The sequence below is a fragment of the Chlamydotis macqueenii genome, chromosome 2 (genome assembly GCF_036417535.1).
Source record: "Chlamydotis macqueenii isolate bChlMac1 chromosome 2, bChlMac1.mat, whole genome shotgun sequence".
In the NCBI taxonomy this organism is placed as follows: domain Eukaryota; kingdom Metazoa; phylum Chordata; class Aves; order Otidiformes; family Otididae; genus Chlamydotis; species Chlamydotis macqueenii.
The window spans coordinates 52,197,178-52,209,180 of record NC_141557.1 but is presented as its reverse complement, the minus strand read 5'-3'; the positions used below and the strand labels follow the sequence as shown (position 1 = coordinate 52,209,180).

The 12,003-nt window shown below is 37.9% G+C and overlaps 1 protein-coding gene across 5 annotated transcripts in view; it reads left to right on the top strand.

The window, feature by feature from the left end:
• The window catches only part of BBS9 (Bardet-Biedl syndrome 9), a 309,787-nt gene that overhangs the window by 108,364 nt on the left and 189,420 nt on the right, over positions 1-12,003 (top strand). The window lies entirely within an intron of this gene.

The following is a 12,003-nucleotide window of genomic DNA, read 5'->3' as shown; positions in this document are numbered from 1 at the left end:
AGATCTTGTGTCTTAAAATCTAGCATCAGAAAAGGGACCAGTCTGGCCTGTTAGAAGCATTTTGAGAAGCCTGTGCCTTCTGTTTGACTATCATGGGCTTTGAAGTGAATTTTATTTCACTGAGAATTACCCAAGGACAGCTGTTCTTGTGATGGAGTATGGAGGCATATTATAGACCCCATGTTCATATTACTTTTGAAGGGAGGCTCCAGTGCTCTCTCGAAAATAGCGTCTGGGGACAACATGCCAATGTGTTCCAAATGTCCTCTAGAGCACACTGAGGTCCTTGCAGCTGGGACTACTGGCGGGCTTTGTGTGCTGTGGAGCAGCTCACAGGCTCTGTGTGAGGCAGTCCAGTGGGTACAAGGCAGAGTGTACTGTGCTCACTGGAATGGTGGAGTCGGATTGGGCAGACTGGTACTGGAAGCTTACAGGCACAGAGCTGGCTTCTCTGCTTTGAAGTCTGATACTGGAGGAGGTGATGTAGGAAGTTAACCCCATTTTGGCTTAGATGGTATGCTTACTGTGTGTTAGCAGAAAGCAAACATCTACCTAGTAACCTGGATGTGGTCCACAACTAAAACTGTGTGTTTATAATGTCCCATCAGTTTCAAATGATGTAATTTCTAACCACGGTTATCTACAGTTATTCAGCACAATCAAAAAAAGAGATGACTGATGGCAATAATAAAAATGAGAATGTATGATAATATGTCAGATGGGGGAATAATTTTTTTTTATATTATAAGTACCAGTCTTTACACTTTCAAATTTACATACTCTACTGTAGGTTCCTACACCTTATTTAGGTACCTAAAATAACAGTGAACTTCAAGCTGTTTAGAGTATTCATATCCTCTGAAATTATTGGAAGAGACTTAGTAAATTTGAACATCAATCAATGGTACTTAAATAGCCTACATATTACTGATTTACGTTTCTGATTTTGCACTTGTGACTTCTAATGATGTTTTTCAAAGAAATAGATACATTGCCATTTTACTTTTTTATTATTTCTTAGCGTTGGTTAAAAAAATTACAAAATATTTACTAAGTATAAATCTCTGCAGAAAATTTACATACCTGAATTTGGCAAAAATGCTGTTGTTGACGAAAGCCTTTTTTTAGTCCTTTGGGTAATTTTAAGAGTAGAATGTTTTCTCCACTGTTTGCTGACATGTGTGTTTATCTTTTGGTATTTAAGAAAAGTTCCTCTATAAATTTGTATGACATCATCAATGAATAAATGAGAAGTGCTGTGAGTTAATAACTTGCCACATTCATTCGTAGGTTTTGAGGTGTTTGTGTTAACTAAGCTAGTGGCACCATTTCTGTAGGTGGAAAATCTGAAAGCTGTTTCTGTCTGTTTCCTTGTTGTTAGGCACTGTTTTAAACACCTTAGATAAGCAGTCAGACTGAAATTTGCAATTAATTGTCCGGAACATGGGAATGGAATGCTTGTCTGGCATAACCCAAATGAGTTGCACTGAATTTGGCATGGAGCATAAAAGAAGGTGAAGTCACTTTTAATGATATGTCCCAGTTCGTAAACAGGTGTTTGCCCAAGGGGAACACATCAGAGTTACTTTGCAAGCATTATGGCAGACTGATTCACTGGAATATGTGAACATTTCTAACCCTTCCCTCCCCCAAAATATATTATGTCAATCCTTTTAGCAATTCATGTTCAGTGAGGTATTGCTCGCAGCAGTGGAAGAGATTGGATTCCAGAAATTGTGGCACTCTTTTTATCTATTAACCCATCTAATGAATGGTGTTTTAAAATTTGATTGGCAGCTTCTTTTCCTATCTTAATTAAATTGCTCCTTCACTCCCAGTGTCTTTGAAGGATAGAGCCTTTGTTAAAGATGTCAAGTTAGTCTTTTATTGCAGAGCTTGTTGACAAGTTAAGATAAAGGTGCAGAATCAAGAATATACTTGTTAAAATACTCATTAAAAAGATCTCAGTAGAACTGTACTAGGACAAAGAGGAAGATGTGCCCAGTGACATTATGTTCTTCTTCACCTGGGATGCAAAGAGCTTGTAACATTTCTACTAAATCATTTAGCTAAGATAAGGATTAAAAAAAAAATAGTTAAGTTTGTTCTGAAAGCATGAAGGCAGCTAAATGCATAGAGAAAAGAATTCAGTAAAAACCTGTTCTATTTATTTGGTAGTACATGGGGGGAACCCTTGCTTAATTTCCATTGAAGGGAAAATACCGTCAAATCAGCACTATACAAAAATAGCATAGGTGTTAAGGGGAAAAATGTTGATTGGTAAAACAGTTGATAAAGAATCTGTCTATGAAATTATTTGGTTTTAAATTAACTGGAGATTAGAAGCACGTTATTTTTAGGTCACCAATTCTGAGTTATTAGACTAATCTCCTGCAATTTGCATTTTAATATGCACCGGTAGAAATTACTTTCTTGAACCATTTCAAGGCTTTGTTTGCATGTACAGTTGAATTCAGAGGCCAAAGTACACAATGTACTGTTTGAAATTCACTGACATTTCTCATGTGTATGTATTCCTGTTCGTCAGAACCAGGTGGCTGTAAAAAGTTTGTCAGTTTAATGAGACAGGATTTTCACTGGCTTGAAGGAGATACAGAAACCCAATTAGAAACAATAAAGGTCATCTTACCCTGCTGTTAGGAATGTATTTGCATTCACATTAACCTCATGGGCCTGGAAGACCATTGCTTGTAATTGTCTTTTATGATCATGACTTTTTCTAAGGAGTTGTACAAATTCTGACCTATTTGCAAAAAATTATTTGCTGCACATCTAAATAATCTGATTAAGAGATGTACGTTAGTATAGCCTTTAGTGAGGTACATTTTGTGTTTTATAGTTTGGATATATTTTATATTTGCATTTTAAATCAACTCATTCTTTGTTTGCCATCATGTTTTAATTAAACTTGTGTGCAAAATATTTGATAAGGAGCTGAAGGCACTTACGGAAATGAAGTCATAAAACTGCCCTTAAGTCTTGGTGCTATAGTATATGATAATGAAGTGAGCTTAAGCAAAATCAAAGTATACCTTTTATTAACAGAAGACCCTTATCTGAGACTTAAAAAATATAACAGTCCAGACTAACAATTAGCCACATTAATGATTTAAATTAAAGACCATTTCAACTAATGCATTCTGAAGCAATTACAAATTGAGTTAAAACAAGGAAAATGTTCAGGCTACAATGTTCCTAGCAGTGATATGAAAAAAGTGGTGGGAGTTTATTGCTCTTGATTTTTTTTACTACTTCTTGAACTAAAACAATATTACAATATATTACAGAAGAATATTAAAACAATATATTACAGAAGAATATTAAAGAGACAATTTTATTTTTGAAATTGGGCATTTCTACATTGAAATAATGTCACGGGCTTCCAAGTAGTCAAAATAAGATTGGAAAGAAAGTGATGAAGATGTTACGAAAACATATACTTTTCTTGCTACTCCCGTAGTACATGGCCCCACGGGTTAATGCATTACCCTTTCAATTATGGGAATCTTATTCAGGTAATATGTGGAATGTGTTTGTTTTGACAGGTATATTGGTGCTTGTTATCAGATCACCAATTACCTGAACATCAATAAAAGTAGTTGTAATGGGATATAAGGAATAGCTCTTTACTTGTTTGACTCCTAAAATTGACTAAGAATAGGACCAGAGAAGCCTCATATTTTGCCTGATGGTTGCTCAAATTAAATGCTAATTGCTTTCTTGAGAGAATAGTTCTCTGCCATGAAGATGTGTCCCTAAAAATATCTTTTTCTATATTATATATAGAATATATGTATTCTTCATATAGACAGAATATGTCTATTCTGTCTCTCTCAAAATATCCTGTTCTATAAATAACCTATCCAGTGTTCTCCCTAGCTGTGGAGAATAGAACCCAGGAATCCTTAGTGGTTGGATCCTGCAAATCTTAACTCCCATGACAAATACTGAGTAAAACTAGTGTTGTTCCAGCCAATTTAGAGGGCCATAGGTTATAAGCAAAATCTGACCCTTACTGATAAGCAAATAACTGTTGCGCGATGCTATATTACTGTGGAACATAACTGCCTGCATGTGTCCAGTTTACATGGAGCTTTTGTGATATAATCAGAGGTTTGAATAATGTAAAATATAGTGGAAAGTTTAATTACAGCCACCCAAGACCTTATTTGATAGTATAATCGTCTTGTAGCAAATTGACAGGCACATCAGCATTATAATCATAAATGCCACTGGTGTTTCACAATGTGTTTACATACTAATATATCTGTATACATGCTGAGATAGTTTTCTTGTCGTATGAAATCTAAGAACACACTGCTAATAAAAATCTACATTTTCAGTAAACTGAAGTCTTTGAAAAATGAGTTGTAAGTTACTTTATTGGGTTAACTTAAATTAAGGCAAGTGGGCTGCCATTTTGCTTATTGAACTTGCAGCATCAGATGTTCTTGAAGCAGAGAGGAATGGAAGGAAACAAATTATAATATTAACAACTATTTCAGTTGTCATAATTACATTTGTGACACAGATTAAAGAAAAGCTCTAAGAATAAGTTTAGTGCAGGTGTGGGTTTTCTTTCCTGCAGAGGTATTTGTGTGTCTCAAAGCAGTATCAGTCAGATTGAGAACAGAAGATAGGGATAAAAGACCACAGCACAATAGGCAAGAAACCTGCTTGATCCCCTGCCTATTTAAGTTAATTAGTTAATAGCATATTTTTCCTCCAGCTTTCTTCTGATAGGTTTTGAAATGTATGTAGAAGGGTCAGAGAAGGGGCTCTTTTGCAAAAAAAAAAAAAAAAAAAAAGGATGTCTGAATATTATTTTGCATTTAAATCTTCAATAATCTGAAATGTTCCAATTCCCTGAAACTGGTGCATTCATCTTAGACCCTTTTTTTTTTTTCCATTAGAAGTGCTGCTTTATTGATTTTTTTTTTTCCAGCTGTGATGTGACATAGTAACTTCAAGAAGCAGAAATGTTGAATATATATTCTTCATTGATCTAAAAGGAAAAGTTGTGTTTCGATCAAATAATGTAGTAGCTTCCCCTAGTCACTAAGGATATTAAACGTTACCATGAACCTTTTAAAATCCTCAGTTTAGCTCATATCTAAGAATTTTAAAGATTTGGATAAACAATTCCCTGTGCAAGTAAGGTTTATAAAAAGTGACAAAGGAGGGCAGTTTCTGAGAACTGGGTGAAGCTGATGTTCAAATGAATTAAAGGAAGACTGAGGTAAAGGTAGGGATGCTGGCCTGACTTGAATCTTGAGTAAAATAATTGAATAACTAAAATGGAATTGTTTTAGAAAGTTAAGTAGGATTATAATATAATCAATAAAAGTTTATTACAATTTTATGGAAAGTTATGAGATTTTTATTTATATTCCTTTAATTATATGTTTAGTTTAAATTATTCAAAAAATAATTTATGTTCTGTTTCCACAAAACTCTGTATTGATTATGTGGTATTGAATTTTATTATACAGTGGTTACGGAAAAAGCTATACGTTCAGGATTCTGTTTTGTAACTACCGTTGTTAATTCTGCTTAGTTTGCCTCCCATTTCTATTGTTTGTTATGGATATTATTTTGCAAATTCACCACAGAAGGAGAAGGAAGATTGGGGTTACCTGAAAGTAAAGGAGAGGGAGCTAAAACTACGCTGCTTTTCAAAGAGCTATAGATGGATTACACATTCAGGTAATACCTTTTTGTAAAATCTGTTCGTATGTCATCTGTGAAACATTGTTGTCAAAGCTGAAAAAAAGAGTACCTTGACCTTATACATCAGGTATACTCATAACTCGTACCATTAAAAGTTCTGTCAAGTGACCAAAAAAAAAATCTTTGCAATATTTTCATAGATTGCTAATAAAGAAATAAATTGAGAAATACGCAGTTGAAACATGTTGAAAATTGGAAGATATTTGAAAACAGAACAAGTGACTGCGGAGGGGTAGGACTGTTAAATGAAGCAGCAGGTGAACTGATATAGACCCTGACTAATATCAGACAGAGAAAAACAGATAAGAGGAGCACTCACTAGAAAAGACTAAATGAAAGAGGGCAGTTTCCAATTAGCAGGGATAATTACTGACAGAAGTACCCCCTTGCCATTTTGAAAGGGATTTTGTCCATCAGTACGCTGATAATAACTGCTGATAATGGTACTGATCTTTGAATGCTGAAAATGCTAAATATTACCTTTGAGGGAAAGAATTTTTTCATGTAATATGGAGCTACTTTTTATCAAGTGAATTGTTACATCAGGGTTACATCTTTGCTAAAGTTCAGAGCAGTTTCAGTTTTTCTGTTTCTGTGAATATTGTTATGAGTGATAGTAGCTAAATATGCTTTATCCACGCAAAGAAAACTGCTATTTAAGAATAGAATTATATATTAAGAATTATATTATTTAGTATATTTATGTATTATTATATGGAGGAAATGTGTTTTACTACCTTGTTTACATTTTGCATTTGATTTTTGCTCATATAAGATCTCAGTTATGCTGAAGTCAGTGACACAGCTATCTTTGACTTGAGGAAAATTTCTGGCTTTATTAATGTAGAGTCAATTCTATTTTTTATACTTGGTCAATATTTGATTTTTTTACAGATTTACCATAGAACAACTGTGGAGCAAAAATCCATGCTTTTATGAAAAAAAATACACTGTAAAGTCTGAGCTACATATACTGTAATTAAGAAATTTACTTAGAATTAATGAATTTTACAGTGCCTAGGACATACTAGAAAAGATGACAGCAGGATACAATGTTCCCCGCCCCAGCTTATGGTTCGTTTTACCCTAATATTCTAATATTAGCCACATCACTGATACTTTCTGAAGCAGTAATTTTCTAATGAACATTTTGTGTATAACTTGGCACATAAGCACTGTGACTGTCAGTTACCAGAGGGGTATGAGGTGTATTCTAAACTTCAGTTTTTAAGTCTTAATACTTTTGTTTATTATACTATAGATGCATCTTGTAGTTGAGTCTACAACGTACGATATTCTGTTTCAAAACTTGCTTGCTATGTGAATTCAGTATACTGTTGCCTGTGATAACACATCAGGTTCAAACAGAGAATAACCGTTTTTACAGTATTCTAAAATCACTTACCTCCATCACAAAATACTGTTTATCTGAGCTTTTTCAATACTAGGAATATGTCTGTCGTAGTTCAGCCCCGATCAGGACCAGACTACGCAGTCTCTCTCTCACTCCCCCCACCTTCTGAGAAAACAGGGAGAGAAAATATAAGGAAAAACGGCTCAAGGTTTGAGATAAGGACAGGGAGAAGTCCTTAAAGTTACCGTCACGGGCAAAACAGACTCGACTTGGGGAAAACTATTCATTTATTACTACAAACAGCAGGATAATGAGACAGAGAACAAGATAACCTCCCCCCACCCCTCCCTCTTCCCAAGCTTAACATTATCTCTACTACCTTCCCCTCTCGAGTGGCACAGGGGGGAAGAGGGAATGGGGGTTGCAGTCAGTTCATCATACGTTGTTCCACACCACTGCTTCATGGTTGGGGGAAGAACTCCTCACATTCCTCCCCTGCTCCATCGTGGGGTCCCTCCCATGGGCCACAGTCCTTTGTGGAACTGCTCCGGCGTGGGTCATCTCTTCCACGGAGTTCAGTCCCTTCAGAACAGCTGTCCCAGCGGGCCCTCCACGGGCCACAGCTGCCTTCAGGCATCCACCTCCCCTGGTATGGGGTCCTTCATGGGCTCCAAGTGGATCTCTGCTCCTCTGTGGACCTCCATGGGCTGCAGGGGGACAACCTGCTCCACCATGGTTGTCACCACAGGCTGCAGGGGAATCTTGGCCAGGAGCCGCACTACTCCTCCCCCTCCTTCTTCACTGACCTTGGCGTCTGCAGTCGTTCCTCACAACAGGCTGGTAGATGTCTCTCAGGATCTTTTTTACATCTTATTCACTTCTCATCTCCTCTCCACTTCTTGCAGCCGGGCCAGACCAAGTTGGGCCCAGTCGGCCGCCTGGCGAGAGGCCAGAGGGTGAGGCCTGCAAGGCCCATGAGGCCTGCGCCTCCCCCTCTGCGCCTCTGCCCCCGCTCAGCTTCTTCACATCTTCTCTCCTCTCTCTTTTTTTTTCTGTTTTCCACTTCTTAAATACGTTATTGCAGAGGCGTTATCACGAGTCATTCTGCTACCAATCGGCTCGGCCTTGGCCAGCAGCGGGTCTGCCCTAGGCCTGGCCAAGTCCACTGAACAAAGGGGAGCGACTTCTAGCAGTTTCCTACAGAAGCTACCACGTTAGGCCCCCCCTCACTAACAAAACCACGACAATGTCTTATCTGTGGCACAGAAAATGGAAAACAACTTAAAATAACTTTAATTATTAGATGGCGCTTGCATACTGTTTTTGTTCTTAGGTCAGCTCCAGCAGTGAAATGGGCCCCCAGGGGTCCAAACAACAACTCTCGCATCACTCCTTTCTTACGCATGATACTTTAACCACCTGAGCCCTATTAAAGGAAACTTGTTTGCTTTGGGTTTATGTTGATTGCTTTTATATGGTATTTTATGGTTTAAGCAGAAGTGTGTGGGATATAGACTTAGGTTGGAATGACTTCTTTCAGTGGGAAAAGGAATATTCTTAACAGTTTCTAGGTAAAGTTTTAGTTTACTTATAGCCAGAATTATTTAACTTTTGAGTTGTATAGATCATGAAGCCACTAGCCATCATATCTGAGAAGTTGTGGTAGTCCAGTGAAGTTCCAGACAGGAAAAGGGGAAATATAACCACGATTTTTAAAAAGAGAAACAAGGAAGACCAAGGGAACTACATGTCAGTCATTCTCACCTCTATGCCTGGCAAGATCATGGAGCACATCCTCCTGGAAACTGTGCTAGGCACATGGGAAACAAAGAGGTGATTGGTGACAGACAGCATGGGTTCACTAAGGGTGAATTGTTCCTGATGAATTTGATGGCCTTCTATGACAGGGTTACAGCTTTTGTGGATAAGGGAAGAACAACTGACATCATCTACCTGGACTTGTGCAAAGCATTTTACACTGTCCCACATGACATCCTTATTTCTAAACTGCAGAGACATGGAATTAATAGATGGACCACTTGGTGGATAAGGAATTGGCTAGATGGTCACACTCCAAGAGTTGTGGTCAGTGGCTTGATGTCCAAGTGGAGACCGTTAGCGAGTGGTGTTCCTCAGGGGTCGGTGTTGGTACAGACCCTGTTTTACATCTTTATTGCTGACATGGACAGTGGGATAGACTGCACCCTCAGCGAGTTTGCCAATGACACTGAGCTGTCTGATGTGGTCGACATGCTGGAGGGAAGGGATGCCATCCAGAGGGGCCTTGACAGGCTGGAGAGGTGGGCCTGTGCAAACCTCTTGAAGTTCAACAAGGCTGAGTGCAAGGTCCTGCATGTGGGTTGAGGCAACCCCTGGTATCAACACAGGCTGGAGGATGAAAGGATTGGGAGCAGCCCTGAGGAGAAGGACTTGGGGGTACTGGTGGATGAAAAGCTGGACATGAGCTGAAAATATGTGCTCGCGGCCTATAAAGCCACTTGCATCGTTGGCTGCATCAAGAGGAGCGTGGCCAGCAGGTCGAGGGAGGTGATTCTTCTCCTCTACTCTGCACTCATGAGACCCCACCTGGAGTACTGAGTCCAGCTCCGGAGCCCTCAGTACAGGAAAGATATGAACCAGTCGGAGCAGCTGCAGAGGAGGGCCACAAAGATTATCAGAGAGCTGGAGCACCTCTCCTATAAGGACAGGCTGAGAGAGTTGGGGCTGTTCAGCCTGGAGAAGAGAAGGCTCTGGGGAGACCTGATAGCAGTCTTCCAGTACTTAAAGGGGGCTTATGAGAAATATGGGGAGAAACACTTTAGCAGGGCCTGTTGTGATAGGACAAGGGGTAATGTTTTGAAACTAACGGAGTGTATATTTAAACCAGATACAAGGAAGAAATTTTTTACAATGAGTGTAGTGAGGCATTGGAGCAGTCATTTACAGGAGATGGATTGTCCCAGTCAAACAAGAATTGTGGAAAATGGAACCTATCTATATTGTGGATTGCTTTGTATTTGATCCTAAGGAATTTTTTGAGGTGTGTCTCTGATGTCTGGAACCAGAGGGTTGGTAAGTGGGGTGATGTAGTCATTGCTCTATTCTCTTGCCTTAAATGACTATTACAGGCTTAGAGTAGTGCCAAGTGACCTGACAGTTTTGGGGATAACTTTATTTTTTACCACAGTATAAAGCAACGATAGTTGCTTTCTGGATGCATACTTTTGAAGAATGAAATTTTCAGAAACACATAACTTAGGTATATAAATATCCATGTATTTTTGAAACTACTTCACCTACTGTGGCTCTTTATGTTGACAGTTCAGTCATTCTACTGAGATAAGGAATGCTAGTCAAGGAAGTGACATGCAAACTGCAATGTACAGTTGCTGTAAAGTGGTAGTTAAAGCTTTGTCAACTGAGTATGTGCAGAGGGAGTCAAACTGCTAGTTGAGGAAACCTCAGTGTGTGTATAGTTATCCTTGTCTGCAATGTGAGAAAGAACCTGTGCCTTTAACAGAAAGACTTCCCTGAGGGAAGTAATGGAAAAAGCTCCAAATGGTAGTGAAAGGCTGAAAATGCCCCTCATGTAGATTTAATGAAGTGTGTCTGTGTAGGAAATTATCACTGTATAAATTACAAAACTGGTTAATATGCTTTGTTAATTTGTAAATATAAAAAATTCAAACAAGATAATTCAATGCTCAGTGCAGTGTTAAGATACTATTTTTCAAAATGTTCCCTTGAATTCAGTACTTCAGGTTTAATGGAAATCAGAAAAATCATTCTGATCACATGAAATTGCCTATTCTTTATATTTTGCTTTTGTCTTGAGGTATTATGAACGCTGGGAAAAAATGTCATTCATAAGCGTATGTGTTGCAATAATTTTACTTTTAGCCTGTCTTATTAGTACTTAAGCTATGGTATTAACTCATGCCTACAAATGCTACCTTAAGAATGACTGATGTTGTAAAAATTAAAATTTGTAATATACTCAACTTTTATAGCTGTTTTAAAGGAAGAAGAAAGATTAAACTGTATAGAGGAGGGAGAAATTTTAAGGAGATCCTGATGTGTGGTGTGGTGAGGCACAAGAATACATCTGTGCTGGAATACTTAAGCATATAGCAACATCTTAAAAGCTGTTATTCAGTTGCTTATTTCAGTGAAGTTAAGGGAAAAATATTTATTGATAATGAAGATTGATTCTAATGAGATGAAATTGTCCTCTGATACTATTTCTCTTGTGTTTTCTTATAGTGTTAACTGCTAAAGATAATCTATGCCTATCTCTTAAATAGATTGGGTTTGTTTTGTTATGCAATGGGTGAGTGAGATTCACAAAAGCAGTTTTCATCTAGAGAAGTTAGAATTCCTCTGTGGTCAATGGAGAGAAAGAAAGGTCTTCTGGAGGCAAAGGCACTGAAAGTTAGATACCTTCTGTGGTTAAATAAAAAGGCAATGGCTCCTCTGCAGTTTACAGAGGAAATTAAGTGAAACAAGCTACCTCATCTTAGAATTTGTCTTTGTGGATCTCACCCTGTGAGGGTAGTAGACATTTCTTCCTCCAGTTCCCTTAATGATAAGCTTTGCAGTGGAGTTATTTCCTTTGGGAAATGATTTTTCTTTTATATTTTCCCTTAGGAATTTTCCATTTAGAAAAGAACATAATGTTTAGTTCAGATTCTCATTGTAGAGCAGGTTTTCTTTAGTACTTCTTCCCACAGGAACGGTGCTCAGTAATTCTCTTCAGTCCTATAATTTAAACAACATGCCAGCTGTGTGCTTTCTTACGTGATCGATGGAGCTCAGTAAGTTAGTTCTACACCTGATATGAGGTTTCATCTATTTTTATATATTTTCATCATTAATTTTTGACAAGCGACTCAGCATCG